This window comes from Papio anubis, chromosome 16 (assembly GCF_008728515.1).
Source record: "Papio anubis isolate 15944 chromosome 16, Panubis1.0, whole genome shotgun sequence".
Classification (NCBI taxonomy): Eukaryota; Metazoa; Chordata; class Mammalia; order Primates; family Cercopithecidae; genus Papio; species Papio anubis.
The window spans coordinates 46,166,253-46,182,524 of NC_044991.1; the positions used below are offsets into that span (position 1 = coordinate 46,166,253).

Below are 16,272 nucleotides of genomic sequence, written 5' to 3' on the forward strand. Positions count from 1 at the left end.
TCTCTCTCTCTCAAAAAACTGAAAGGAAATTCTATCATTTGTAACAACATAGATGAACCTGAAACCTGAAAGACATTTTGCTAAGTAAAATAAGCCAGGCACAGAAAGGCAAGCATAGCATGATCTCACTTACATGTGTAATCTAAAGAAGCTGAACTCATAGAAACAAAAGTAAAAGGGTGGTTACCAGGGTCTAGGGATGGGGAAAATAGGCAGATATTGGTCAGTTGCATGATACATAAGTCCTGGAAACATAATGTAAAGCATAGTGACTATAGTTAATAGTAATATATAATATACTTGATATTTGCTAAGAGAGTAGATCTTAAGCATTCTCAACACACATTCATACCAAAAAGTAACTATATGAGGTGATGGCTATGTTAATTAGTTTGATTGGTATGATAATTTCACAATACATATGTATATCAAAACATCATATTGTATGCCTTGAATATATAGAATTACAAGTTAATAAAGCTGAAAAACATACCTAAAAGTAGAGACAGTGTCTTGATTGATCCTGCAGAGCAGAGTATGTCTCAAACAGACTCTCAAGCCTGTTTGCTAATAAATGTCTACAGGTGAGACAGAGCAAGGTCTGAAACTTGGCTTCATTGCAATTTTTTAGCAGGTCTGTGGAGAGGAGATATATCACGTTCTCCATTACAGTAAGCTGCTACAGGTTCCCCAGAAGAATAAACTGGCTGAGCGTGACCTAATCAATTTAAGTCACTTCCCAATAGGACACAAACATGCCAAAAATATAGCAAATTAATGTCCCATTTTAACCTACTATAGAGAATTGTAGGTGCACAATTTTTCACCTCACTGATTTAAGGTAAAATATTAGAAATAGTTATTAGTATACTGCTAGCTATTAAGACTTAAAATGCAGCTATTGTGACTAAGGAACTCGTTTTCTCACTTTTATTTAAATCAAAGTTAAATTTAGGTTGTCATAGGTAGCTAGCTAGTGGCTACCATTTTGAACAACGTAGGTACAGAACATTTCCATTATTACAGAAAGTTCTTTGGGGGTGACATCAGAATCAAGAAGTTAATGCCATGACTCTCCTGATACATTGCTTCTCTTGGTTGCATTCATAGTCCCAACTAATAGGATCCCTGAATTCTCCCTGTTCTATAAGTGTGTATTCTCTTCCCAGTTTGAATCTGGGCTTAGTTGTGTGAGTTGCTTTGGCCAATGAAACAAGAAGAGATGGGATGCGTGCAGAGACTTTCTTGCCCTGGCGGTAACCATGAAGACATGCCCACGCTATCTGATGGAGACAACCGAGACATATCTGGAAGAAAGTAGTGTCATCCCATTTGAGGTCATCCTGACCAGCTGGCCTCTAGCTGACCCACCAGTTGGCTGCAGATGCATAAGTGATCCCAGCCAAGATCACCAGAACTGTCATGCATGTCTGTGTGAAGAGACCACCAAACAAACAGGCTTTGTGTGAGCGATAAGGCTTTTTAATCACCTGGGTGCAGGCGGGCTGAGTCCGAAAAGAGAGCCAGCAAAGGGAGATAAGGGTGGGGCCATTTTATAGGATTTGGGTAAGTAAAAAAAATTCCAGTCAAAGGGGGGTTGTTCTCTGGTGGGCAGGAGTGAGGATCACAAGGTGCTCAGTGGGGGAGCTTTTTGAGCCAGGATGAGCCAGGAAAAGGAATTTCACAAGATAATGTCATCGCTTAAGGCAAGGACCGGCCATTTTCACTTCTTTTGTGGTGGAATGTCATCCCTTAAGGCAGGGCAGGGCATTTGTACTTCTTTCCTGATTCTTCAGTTACTTCAGGCCATCTAGGTGTATATATGTGCAAGTCACAGGGGATGCGATGGCTTGGCTTGGGCTCAGAGGCCTGACAAGAACCACCCCCACTGACCTTGAGATTCACAAGAGAAAATGAATGGTTATTATTTTAAACCACTAAGTCTTGGGGTGGTGGCTTGATATAGTTGTCCTGAAATATCAGCCACAATCAAGTTCAAATATTGACCCAGCTGTTAGACATAATTGGTTAAGAGGAAATAGAGTCTAGGGAAGATGGTGCAAATGAAGGATGATAGGCTCCAGTACTCATTTAGCCATACTGGCCTACTCCAAGGTAATTTCTCCCATTCTTCCCACTCAAAAGGAATGCCCACAAAGGACTTTCTGGTCTCTTTCTGCTCTGTTATTTATTTCTTCCACAGAAGGAAGAGTTGATAATCAGATGTATCAAAGTATGAAACATTTGATCAGATATTGTGGGCATGAGAATCTACAAAAGGCAGGGTGTAAAGTCTCACCCATTCTCTTTTACTTCCTGATCACCAGGAAGTTCATTCTACTTGATACCATACTGTGAGCATATCTGCAGGAGCCCTAGGCCTGCTTTCCAGAGAGAAGCACCATCCTCGCCCATGTGACCTACTGGAGAGGAAGTATTAGAATCACTTCATTGCAGAAAGAAGTAAAAATGTCAAATGATATCATTCAGATTCTGAGTAAGACATGGGTGACACCACCTATTGGCCCTAGAACTAAAAACAGCTCAGATATTACTTAAATATGGGATTAAATTGTCCAAAACTTAAGTTCCAGAAATTAACAACACTGTGATCTGCTTCTCTTTTGGCTACGGGTTCTGTGTGCATTTTTTGCATGGTCCGACTCTATAGGAAAACGAGAAATAAGAGGGAGACAACCCTTCATAGCTCATTAAAAAATAATCTGATTACATTCATTTAAACCCAATCATGGCTAATTTTCTTTACTCTATATACTCCCCAAAAGGGAAAATTTCAGACATTATGATTAAAATCAGTTTAGGAAATCATAAAGAGGGGTGTTGGGAAAAGACAACATTAATAAGTTACTCTATTCTTGAAGAGCAAAAACTTAGAATATCTACAGTTTAAGTTGGTAAAGCTATTAATATAAAAACAATGGTATAATGACAATGATAGGAGCAAAGGAACAGAGATAAAGCCAGTATCTTAAATGAAGAATTTGAGATAGGGTTTGTGCCTTTAAATGAACCCAGGTTGCCTAAAATCAAAAGACAACATTAGAAGAATCCATTGAAATCCCATATAAAATATTATCACTCCAAAGAGTGCAATATATGAGACATTAGTGGAGTAAATGAAAGAATTTGAGGGTTTTTTTTTTTTTTTTCACTCAAATGTGAGCATGTAAATTTGGAGAAAAGATATGGAAAGGTAACATTCTGCCTTAGAGCTTAAAAGTGTCCTCCCATTGGCAAATCAAACCCAAAGCTGGTGAGCACAGAGGACTTGGTGAATGCAGAAAAGGAGCTTGTATCAACAGAGATTTCGACACCATGCAAAACAATTGTTTCTTCACATTTTCTTCAAATAAATGACAAATGGGACCTGTCAAAGCAAAATCGTGAATCAAAGCCTATCTCCATTCTTGTGCCAACTTCCCAAAGCCTGCTTTCTAGTCATCTTCATTCTATCTCAATTCACTTAAACCATTGTTCTTGTTTACCCCAAAGAGTCTGTGTTTTGAAGACTTGCTACTCAGCACATGCTTAAAGAAAATCAATTGTGTTTCCCCTCAGAGAATATTAGAGCTCTCCCACACCTTGAGTGTTTCTGATATATAGCCCTCAAGACCTAACTCAGTAGAGTCCGCCACTCTCCACAACAGTATTTCAACTGTGTACCTGCACCCTGTTATTTATTTCTCCCACAGAAGGAGGAGTTGATAATCAGATGTATCAAACTATGAAACATGGGATCAGATACTGTGGGCATGAGAATCTATAAAAGATAGTGTGTAAAGTCTCACCTCTTCTCTTTTACTTCCTGATCACCAGGCAGCTCATTCTACAACAATAGGTGTTAGTCAACCATTGCTCTGTAGCAGATCATCTAAAAAATGAGTGGCTTAAAACTACAATCATTGTTCTTTTATCTCTCATGGTTTCCGTAGGTCAGGAATTCAGGATCAATTCGGTGACGTGGTTCTGGCTCAGGGTCCCTCATGAAGTTGCAGTGCTAGAGTCATCTTGATGCCTTCATCACTTACATGTCTAGTGCCAGGGCTTCAGAAACGTAAACCGCTAGGGGCTTGAACATCTGAGGTGCCTCAGGCTTTAATTTCTATCTCTGTGTGGTCTGTCCACGTGATTTCTCCAGCACTGTGGCCTTAGTGTATCCAAACTTCTTACCTGTCAGCTCAGGGTCCCAAGGTGCATGTCCCAAGAAAGAAAAACCAGCCAGAAGTAATGTCGCCATTAATTTAACTTTCAGAAGTCATAAAGAGTTGCTTCTACCCTATTTTATTGATTGAGGCAGTTTTAAGAGTCTTCAGTTTAAAGGGAAGGGAAATTAGACCTAATATTGCAATAAGGGGTAGTAGCATCACAGTATAAAAGAACATTCACTGGGTGCAGCTGTTTTTGAAAGATGCAGTCTGTCCCAACTTCTCTTCTGATAGCCCACAGGATTGTTTTAATTTGTCCTATCTGATTAATCATTACAATAAATAAAAATAAGGTCAAACAAAACAGTTGTCAAAGCTAGAAGCTAATGGTAATGTAAGATATAGCAAAATCAAGATCCAGAATTATCTCTTGGCAGACTTGGGCTGTTGAGTTTGTAATAACAAGATGAAGTTTATAAAGGGCCATGTGTGGGAATTTAAAAATATTTCTATGAATACATAATAGGGAACTCCTGGCTTGGCAGGAGTTCACATGAAAAAGAGCTGGGAATTGTAGTTGATCATAAGCATGGTATATATTAAGAGTAGGATGTGATTGCTTAAACATAAGAGAAGCTGATCCACATTTAGTTTGTATTTATGGAATAAAATATTCATATCTTAAGAAGTAAAAGTCCGGCATCCCCTGCATTCACTTAACCATTGATTCACATGGTTCTAAGTGTTTATTGAGTTCCTACTGTGTGCTAGACAGTGTTCTAGGTGCTGGGAATATAGTAGTAAACAAAACACATACCAAATCCTGCCTTCATAAAACCCAAAACTAGTAGAAAGGACAAATAAGGAAGGAAAAAATTCTAGAGGAAAAAAATGATAAGAAGAAAAGAAAAGAAAAAATAGGAATATATGTTGGAAATACAAGGGTTACAATTTTAGATAAGTTTAGTAAGGAAGTCCTCATTGAGAGAAACTATTTGAGAAAAGATATGAAGGATGGACATGAGCAAGCCATGCTGATCTCAGAATGAAAGTTCTAGGGAGAAGGAACATCTGAGGCAAAGGCCCTGAGTCAGTGATGCCTGGATGTGAGGAACCCAGTGTGACTGGAGTGAAAACAGGACTGGAAACAGAAGGTGATGCAGTTAGAGAGGCTATCAAAGATGGACTGTCTGGGGCCTTGTGAGTCATGATCAGAGCATTGGATCTCATTCTGAGTAAAGAGGGAGACATCAGCTTCAGCAGAGGAATGATGTGATCTGACCAGAAATATTTAACCAAATCAGCAAGAGTAGCCACTGTATGAAAGGGGTCCAGGGAGACTGGTTGGAAGACATTGTCAATCATCCAGGTAAGAGATAATGGTGGCTTTAACCAAAATGCTAACAGTGAAGAAGATGTGATGTTCTCAAATCCTGGATATACTTCAAATGGGCACCAATAGAATTTCCTTGTTCATCAGATATGGTTGATCTGATGGAAGAGGTTTATCTGATGAAAGTTTATCAGAGGAGTCAAGAATAATACCAAGAGTTTTAGCCTGAGAATTGCTGAGATGAAGAAGATTGCAAATGAGAATGTTTTCAGTCAAATAATAATAACTCAGCTTTTAATAAATTTATTTTAAATACCTATTGGATAATCTCTATGGTACTCAGAAAGCCAAATAGAGAAGACATTTCAAGTAAGAGAGAAGCTGATCATCTACTGCTGAAAGAGTAAGTAAAACAAGAAATTAGAATAAATTTACAATGAGATCTGTAAATGTGGAAAAAATCATTCATGGCCTTGATTGAAGCAGTTTTAGTGGTGTCATGGGGACAACATTGATCAGAGTGGGCTCAAGAGGGAATGAAAGAGGCAAATAGAAGACTGCACTAGGCAACTCTCTCAAAGAGATAAGCTATACGGGGAAGGTAAGAAATGAGGTAATGACTAGATAGCGTTAGGAATGGAAAAGTGCTTGCATGTTGTTGGGAAAATTCCAATTAAAAAAAAATGATGAGAGTGGGAGAATTTCTGGACTGACATCTTTAGAAAGTGAGAAAGGGATGAAATCTGGTGGACAAATGGAGGGATTGCTCTTAGCTAGAAGTATGGGCAATGCTGAGATCCTAATAGGAGAGAAACCAAATATAGGGCATGGATGGAACTAAGCAGGGACAAGTGGCAGTGAAACTGCAGGAGTGTTCTTAGGCACATTTCCATATTCTTTATGAAATAGAAAACAGAGCCATCATCTGAGATTGAGGATGAGGAGGGAGGTGTGGAGGAGTAGAGCAGAGATTAAAACGTATGAAATAGTTGCCTAGGAGATTGGAGAATAAATAAATAGACTGGGGAAAATGTAAGTACCATATAGTGGTAAGATCCTCTTGAGGTTGATGATAGTAAGTCAATGTGAGACAAACAATCATGGCTGTATGTTTTTTTTTCTTCCAGCCACTTTCAGCTCTAGGTGACCAAGTATAGGGCAGACAGAAAGTTGGATTTAGCAAAGGCTATGGCTTAGTGTCACAAGTACTTGAGCAAAGTGTTGTTTTTTGACAAAAATGTGATTATAATGGCTGGCTGCAGAATTTAAGATGGATAAGGAGAAAGATAATTTTGTATGGTTTTGAGGGACTAAGAAGAGGTGATAGCATCAGTTGCTTGGAGTTCTCAGTGGCATTTAAGAACTACACAGGTGGTGTATCAGAGGGAGTGAGAAGGAAGGTGTGGTGGTGGTAGTGGTAGTGGGAGATGTTTGACCCCGAGAGGATGGAGGGGGTACAGTTATTGGCAATGATAGTATCTCAGGTATGAAGACTCAATGTGAGTGAAGTAGGGTGCAGGGCAATAGTATGGCAAGAGAAATAAGAAACCGAATCACCAAGACATTAGAAATGGAGTCTGACAGATGTCTAGGAGCTAAAACGTCCAAGTAACAGAGTCCACAAGCCATTGAGTTGACAGATAATTGCAACAAGTGGGGAGTAGCAGGAGGAGGAATATGGCAGTGGCCTGGGATACTAAGTTGTAGGGAGCGGTGTTTAGAGAGGAATTTGGGAGATGACTCAGAGATCACACTGAAGAGTAAGCAGGACACCCACCCCATCTTCAGAGTAGCTGGCACTGACAGTGTGAGAAGAAAAGCAACCATCAGTTGATCTACAAAGGAAGCTAAGTGCTAAGCTAGAACAAGAAGTGAAGGGAATATTCCCAGGAAAGGGTGTGGTTATAGGGGATTTTACTTATGACTGGGGATTCTGCAGGTACAGTGGAGTGTTTTGGAAGATGGAGATGGAAAGGAAGCTCATGGGGGTCAGAAAAGGTGATGTACAGAGTCGTGAGGGACATAAAACATTACTTGGGAAACCTGGGCTTCTTACAGTGACCAACACATTGTTGGTCACTTTAAGATTGCCCCTCAATGGAAAGGATCTCTGAACACACATCATAATCCATATTTAGACTAACTCTGCTTCCTAAATGCCACATGTAGACAATTACAGACTGATCATGTGGTAATCACTTTGGAGTGCATATTTAAAAAAAAATTAAAGTACTCATCCCTAGGCCCTACTCTCAGAGGCCAAATCTGTCAAAGAAGCAGCCTAAAATTGTGTATTTTTTCTTTTTTCTTTTCTTTATTTTTTTCTTTTTTGAGATGGAGTCTGGCTCTGACACCCAGGCTGGAGTGCAGTGGCATGATCTTGGCTCACTGCAACCTCCACCTCCCAGGTGCAAGTGATTCTCCTGCCTCAGCCTCCTAAGTAACTGGGATTATAAGCGCCTTCCACCACGCCCCACTGATTTTTAGTATAGAAGGGGTTTTGCCATGTTGGTCAGGCTAGTCTGGAACTTCTGACCTCAAGTGATCTGCCTGCCTCCATCTCCCAAAGTGCTGGAATTACAGGCTTGAGCTACCACGCCCAGATAAAATCTGTATTCTTAACAGGCTCTCCAGGTGACTTCTTATTCACAGATAAATTTGAGAACCACTAAACTAGTTGTTTTTAAAATAACCTACTCTTTACTACCTGGGTCCCTCATCATGTGCATGTTTGTGTATGTGTGTGTGTGTGTGTGTGTCTGTAATTAAGCTGAAATGTAACATTCATACAATAAAGTGTACAAGCTGGGATTCTTAAGTGTACAGTTTCATGATTTTATGTATATATGCAACCCTCATAATTATCACCCAGATAAGGATGTAGATCACTTCTAATATCTCATAAAGCTCCCTAAGGTCCACCCAGTATACACTCACCCAGAGATAGCCACTCTCTGCTTTCTATCACCATTGATTAGTCTTACCTGGTCTTGAACTTCATATAAATGGAGTCATACAACATGAGCTCTTTTTGTCTCATTATTTTTTTTCACTCAATATATTAGTTCTTTCTAACACTGCTATAAAGAGTTGCCTGAGACTGGGTAATTTGTAAAAGGAAAAAGTTTTAATTGACTCACAGTTCAGCATGGCTGAGGAAGCCTCAGAAAACTTACAATCATTGCAAAAGGCAAAGGAGAAGCAAGGCACCTTCTTCACAGGGCAGCAGGAAGGAAATGAATGCAGGAGGAATACTAAACACTTATAAAACTATCAGATCTCATGAGAAGTCACTTACTATCATGAGAACAGCAAGGAGAGAAACGGCCCCCATGATTCAATTACCTCTCTCTTGACACGTGGGGATTATGGAGATTACAATTCAAGATGAAATTTTTGCATGGGTACACAGCCAAACCATATCACTCAACAAAATACATGTGAGAATCATCCATGTTCGTAAATGTACCAGTAGTATTTTTTTTTAAATTTTTACATTTATGTATTTATTTTATTGCTGGTCTTTTAGTTCTTGGCAAGAGCTGTCAATGGTCAAGTTTAATGCATACTCCACCCTATCAATATATAGAAAAAAAATACGTATTTTTATCAAACTGTTTATAAATTGTGCATATGATAATGGTGGAGATTCATTGTTGTGAACTTTGATATATAGTACAGATAAGAGGCTTTTATTAGTGAAGTTGCCTACAGGCTGCTTAACAAAAACTAAAGAGTTTGAAATTTGACTTCAGGGATTATCACCTAGAAGGTTTGAGTTTGATGTAACAGTGAGTTTAACTCAGCTCTTTTATAACTTCCTTCATTGAAGTCCGTCTGGCCTGGGGTAAAGCCTTTTTTTGCATATTACTTAATAGAGCAATTTTAAACCAGAAAGAAAAAAGAAAAAAATGTGCCAAACAAAATAATGCTGACTTCTTTTCAAGTATATTGTGAGAGTAAATAATCAAAGCCATTCTCGGGGGTTCCAGGGAAGGAATCGTGCAACAAAGATACGAAAAGTATCCCGTATTCTCTGGGGCCTGCTATATAGTCAAACAGAAATACACAAACCCACAGCAAGCTCACTGGGCTCTTTGGAACACTGTAACCAAAAAACTGAACAGTAGTCTAAGATACTTTTTGTTTTACCCCTTTAACAAACCATTATTGCCCTTGCTGGGTTAGTCTGTATTTATTTGCAAACACAATTTTCATGTGCTAAAGTTCAGTCAATAAACAATCAATATGTCGTTATATTGACAATAAATTTTTGTGGATTTATTTATTTATTTATTTATTTATTTTTTTTTTTGAGACGGAGTCTCACTCTGTCGCCCGGGCTGGAGTGCAGTGGGGCAATCTCAGCTCACTACAAGCTCCGCCTCCCAGGTTTACGCCATTCTCCTGCCTCAGCCTCCGGAGTAGCTGGGACTACAGGCGCCTGCCACCTCGCCTGGCTAGTTTTTTGTATTTTTTTTTTTTTTTTAAGTAGAGACAGGGTTTCACGGTGTTAGCCAGGATGGTCTCGATCTCCTGACCTCGTGATCCGCCCGTCTCGGCCTCCCAAAGTGCTGGGATTACAGGCTTGAGCCACCGCGCTAACTTTTGCTCCTTATCTTTATTGCATGTCTCATCGTATCCATGGTGGTCTTCAGCAGTATGGAGGGGCACTGGAAAGCAAGTACGCGGAGCTCAGGTTCAGAGACCCTCCAAAACGTCACACTTGGGGAAATTTTCAGTGGTACTTTTAATGATATTGACAACATTGGTAGCTACGACTTACAATGCTTTTTACCTAATTGATTTCATTTAACCTTCGGCAGCATACCTCAAGACAGAATAAGCCATATTCACTTCACAGATGAAGACACTGAAACTAAGCTAAAGCATTTTATTTTTGCCTGATGCTTCCCAGTAAGCAGGTACTGTGCTCAGTATTCAACTTCGCAATTTCTATTTCCAAATAGCACGTGTTGTTTTGTTTTTATACAATGAAATGTTTCTATTAAGTATAATTTTCAAAGCATGAGAGGAGAGAAACTTTGTATAATTCCCACATTAATATCAAAATCATATTTGCAGCTGTCCCACATTCCAGGCTGTTAGGCTACACTCACACGTTCAGTGTCAACAGATATCCCCTAGAATGAAGGAAAGAAATTTCAGTTTCTTATCTTTCTCTACCAAGAGTCCGTATGTGGTTTTAAGTCACTCTTTAACTTCTTTCAGCCTCAGTTGATCATTAGTAAATAAGCCTAATGCTCCTATACCGTCTTCAAGAGTCTTCGTTAGCTTATGTTAGGTTCCCGTAGGGTGACTGTATAAGGAAAATATTTTACACGCAGAAAGATGCTGCAACAGATGCTTCTGGTGCATTGTATCTCACTGCCTTGGCCCAACTAATTTCTGCACAACTGGGGTGGGGCATGGGTCAGTGAAGTACAGCATCTTAGCCATGAAACATTGCCAAACTGCAAAACCCCAATGCTCAGGCCATTAACACCCTTAGGGGCAGCTTTCAACTGGGGTTTGAAGAGAGCCACTGGACAAGTATTCCTGCATCTTCATCTTCCTATAAGTGTGGGGAAATTTCTACATAATTTCTCAAATTCTCAGCGGGATTCAGCCCCAGATTTTTACAGCAGCAACCAGAGGATTCATACACCCTTATTGGCTTTTCTCTCTTCCCTATCCCCTTTCCACACTCCCTTACTTTTGCCCCTGGGACTCACTTCCAAATAAATGACCTCCACTGGTATTCTTGTCTCCGGTTTTCCTTTGTGGAAAACTCAAACCAAGACTTTAGGCTTTAGAGAACTGTTACCATCTGAATGCAGAATTGGATGGTATACAATATATTAGTAACTAATGTAGATGCAATTAACCATTTTAGGCTATTTCTTTCCCATTCTCTGTAATACCTCACTAATAGTGCTCTATGTGTACCTGTGAAGTTTAGGGAGAGAGATGAGGATATGGCATAATTAATGTGTGATGTGACCTTTTAGCCAAATGGGAGAAATTTTATGAAATCTTATTTTTAAGTAGAGAATATTAGATGTGCCCTTTCACATTTTCTAAAATTATAATCCCTTATTTAGTATCCCAACTCATATGCTTGTCTTAACTAAATCAGTTTGAGCATGAGGGGTATTAAAGCAAAGATCTCTACCAGATTTCTCATAAGGTGATTTTCATTTGAAAACTGATCAATCTGACTACAATAATTTTCCACCTTATTCATCAAGATAAGATTGATTGTGAGCTACAGAAACCTTCATCTAAACTGCCAAGTATCCTGCTTTTTCTGGGCTTGTCCTGATTTTAGCTCTTAAAACCCCATTCCGTTGGAAAACTCTTTAGTCATGAGGATAAAAGGACAATTGGCCACTCTACAATGTCTCATCCATCTTGGTCTACATCATTTAAACACCACTGTTTAGCTTATCTTGGGTGGCACACACAACCCTCCTGTTGATTCAGGTCTTAGCATTGTCCATCCCCTGTAGAACTACTCCATGGGAAACTGAGGGAAGAAGAGTTACCCTAAATAAGGGAATGGTACTGAGTTTTCCAAAATAAATGTGGAGGAGGCTTAGGTAGACAAATATGTTGTGCATGCTACTCTGTAAGGTACCTTTGTCTTTCACCCTTCAGACCTCATCATCAACATTTCTTTTTGTTCCCCTCTTTTCCTTTACCATCTAAATAGGTCTTTCTTCCTCATTCTATATTCCAGCCCAACCCTCTCATTTTCTCAGCACCCCAAGAGACTCACACTTTCCTGCACCATCTGCACCACCAGATCCAAATAAAAATATGCTCCAAGAAGCATGTTATTCCAAGAAAGAACTGCATAGATGCATTACAAACTAAATATTAAAATGTTACAGAAATTGAAAGTGCCTCTTCTTTCCTTTGGCTCATTGTTTTGATTAATGTCACTGGCTCTAAAAACTTTAAACGCCCTTCTCTTCTTGATTCATGTAAAACATTTTTGTTTAGAGTATCCGTGGCCATGAAATAGGCATTTTGAATATTCACCAGGGCCCTGTTTAGTGTCTAAAGTAGTTACTCACCACGGGCTTCAAATCCCACAAGAAATATTGTTAGACAAAAAGTTACTGACTGGCCAACTACTGAATCTTTTTAATTTCTCAGTTTAAGGTTGAAGTGGTAAAGTGTATAGAAACTCTACAAGATTTTCTTGATCAAGAAGGCCCTAACATTCCCTCAGCTTGACTACAGTTTCATCAGGTGCCCTCTCAGCTCTAGTCCCCTGATCTCCCTTTTCTTAGAGCATTTACTTTACAAAACTCGTAGTTGTAAACCCTTTCACTGTCTGTTTGATATAAAACGCCTTTAAAAGCATCTTGCCAGTTTTCCAACCCAGGAGTGTTTTTCTCAAGGCCCTGTGAACCATTTCTTTCAAATGTGATCATCAAGGAGGATAGTCCCCTATCTCCCAGTTCCTCCGGAAGGGAAGAAGGCTAATTTCCCAGTTGCAAAACTGCCTCATATCATGAAGACACTAGAGGATTTGCTGATCTTGTGGGAAGGGGTTATTTTTAATTTGGATAAAATCAATTAGCACACACAGATGACCTATGATCTCCCTCTCACCCCAGCTCTTAAAAACCCTTCATCTTTTGTTTTAGAGATATTTCGTTCAGATTCAGATCTGGCCTCTCTCCACTATTGAAACAGCCTTGAGTAACGTCTTCGTTGACTGTTTAACTTTGTCAAGAGAAATTGGGCCTTGACTATCTACGAAAATACCACCAGCTAATAAAGAAACTGGAATTGTAATCTGGAGTAGCTTAAGGCAAAATGCCCAAAGAGACGTTGGAGAAGTCTTTTTCTAGGATACCTCATCTTCCCACCTCTTTCTACCTCCTTGGATACACATATGGAAACACATTCACTTGGCCAAATTTCTAAAATTGACCTGGTAATAACTAACATGTATATGGAGAGAACTTAACATGTGCCAAGCACTGCTATGAACACTTTACATATATTAACTTATTAGATCCTCAAACACTTCTATGATATAGGTGATAGTTTATCCCCATTTCTCATATAAGAAAACTGAGGAACAGAAAGTTTAAATACCATGCCTAAGATCATACAGCTGGGATTTGAACCCAGGTGGTTCCAGTTTCAGAGTTATTTATTCACATCTCTGAGTGCATGTACCAATTATGGATATCACTGGCATTAATAGTCCCAGTTTTGCACACTTCTCTCTATTGATACCCTGTGGTATACCCTCCCAACTTACGCTGGGCTTGATCATGAGACTTGCTTTATGCAATGGAACAGAAGCAAACTGGATGCGAGCAAAGACTTTAAAAAGTACTTATGCACTTCAGATTTCTCTCTTTTGTCCCCTGCTACTGATATAAAAATAATTCTAGGCTATCATGGTGGAGAACTTAAGAAACAAAAAATAGGGGCAATTTGTAATAGCTGAGATCATCTCAGATCAGCCAATCTCCAGCAGACCCTTTAGCTAAATGCTGATGAATGAGCAAGCCCAGTCAGATCAGCCAAGCTTGTACCTTAGCAGTAAAACTCTCTTGGGCAAACCATAGACCTGTAAGAAATACTAAATTGTAGTTTTAAGTCTCTAAATTTTGGAGCCACTTGCTATCTAGTAACAGCTACCTGATTAAACCATATAGTTTAAAATGCAATGTCCTCAAAAATCTGGTTCCATTGTTTTACCATGCTTCTTGATTACATCCCAAGAGGACTCCCATATCCTTTCATTGCTTCAGTCATCCCTACATGTGACTGACTCTCACTCTACCATCTTAACTTATAAAAATATCGATTAATCCTTTAAGGTTTTAGTAAGCTGCTATTTCTTTGAAAGATCATCCATGCAACCAGAAGTGTTTTATTATTGCTTGTAATTCCAATAGCATCTACTGTCCTGACCTGTCCTCATGTGTTCATGTCTCTTCTCACTGGCTATGACACAGGAGAATACTTCAGAACAAGGTCATGTTTATTTATCTTTGGGTTTCCCACTATACCAGCCTGGTGCCTCAGAGTGGCTCAAAAGGCACTTGATTGATAAGGTTTGATCGATCTTACCAATTTTACATATTAGTAGGGGTAGCTAACTGCTGTAGCAAATCAAGTCCAGATTTAGATCAATGACCAAAATAAATATTCACTATTTATTTGCCCGTGTTATAGTTCAATGTGGGATGATTAGTTGAGCTGGGGAGGAGGGGTTGCTCTACATAGTTTAGAGATCCAGAATCTTATCATTTTGTTGACCTACCTTTTTCCATTTTCTTGGAGTTCTCTTTATTATGGCCAGCATATGGAACACAAGAACACAGAAGGCTACCTGAATATTTTTGTGGGAAGGCCTGGAAGTGGTGCTTCTAGGTGTATCGTCTCTATTTACATCCCAGGATTCAATTACAAAGCCACACCAAACTGCAAGGGAGCTTAGGAAACATGCTTGGGCTGACAGTGAAGGGACAAGGCATGGTTATTCAATTAAAATCTCAGTGATTAAGATAGATGTTGTCATTTTTCAACTTTAAGTTAGAATAGAATGTCTCCTCAGCATTAAAGGTGTGGGATAGAAAGTAATAGGATACAAAATAGACTCAATTTGGAATCAGGAGGAAAAACTTCTGGTTTTTCAAGGCAAAATGCCCAAAGAGACTTTGGAGAAGTCTTTTTCTAGGATACTTCATCTTCCCACCTCTTTCTACCTCCTAGGATACACATATGGAAACACATTCACTTTACCAAATTTAAAACTTAATTTTATCAAATTAAAAAAACTTCTACTAATTATATGAATGTAGTGATTTCCTTGGTTGTGGTTTCTTCATCTCCACATAGTCCTCAGGCTGGGTAATTTCTAAGCTTCCTTCTGATTTCTATCCTAATCTCCTATAATTCCACAAGCTTTTCATCTCTGCCTGTGTTACTATCATTGCTTAATAGACAACTTTCTTTTTTCCTGGAGACTTTAACATGTTTCAATTCAAGAGTTTAAATGTCTTTGAATAGACATGCCTATTTTAATGACAACCATCCTAATTGAATGTCTATTCTAATGACTGTTATGGGATTACCAGCTGTGACAGATATTGATGTTCCCTGTCCATGTTCCCTGTCCATGTCCCTGTTCAAAGCATCCCAGTTTCTGCCTGCTTTGCTGATAAATGACTGTATTCTTCACTCTTTTTCAGACGTCCACCCTGGGGTGACTGGAGTTGCTTCACCCATATTCACAGAGAACTGGAAGTCTCTGGGAGTTTATATCTCTCTGGGACTGTAAGAATCCCAGAATATTTGCTTTTATGCAAAATTTACTCTGAGATGTATGCTAGACTCCAGAGCCCCTACATGGGATCAGACTGAGACCAAGACTCTACCTGAAAGTGCATGCTTGCTTAGCCTCTTTTCCTTTCCTGTCCTTCTTTCCTCACCCAGTTTCTCCTGGGAGTGCTGCCTTAATAAATCATTTATAGCTGAATGAATCCTTGTCTCACAGTCTACTTTTGTGGCACTTGCCTTAATATATAACCCTCCCCGATCATGTCAAACACCTATAAGCAAGACATGCCAGGTTCCCTGGAATCTTGCTTGCTTTTCCAGCTTTAGCTCTTGCCTCTCTTCCCAGCTTACTCAGTGTCCCATCCTGAGCTAACTATTTGCTCTTATTGCTGTGTTTCTGCATAGGCTCTTCTCATTGCCCCCAGTCACTCATTCTTTAAGATTCATCTCAAA

General features: G+C 39.3%; 1 long non-coding RNA gene across 1 annotated transcript; it reads left to right on the plus strand.

The window, feature by feature from the left end:
• The first annotated feature begins 816 nt into the window (after window positions 1-816).
• On the plus strand, window positions 817-15,797 carry LOC116270790. The gene is made up of 3 exons (XR_004179019.1): window positions 817-1,465; window positions 10,326-10,424; window positions 15,732-15,797. It is a non-coding gene; the product is annotated as an uncharacterized LOC116270790 (long non-coding RNA).
• The last annotated feature ends 475 nt before the right edge of the window (window positions 15,798-16,272 follow it).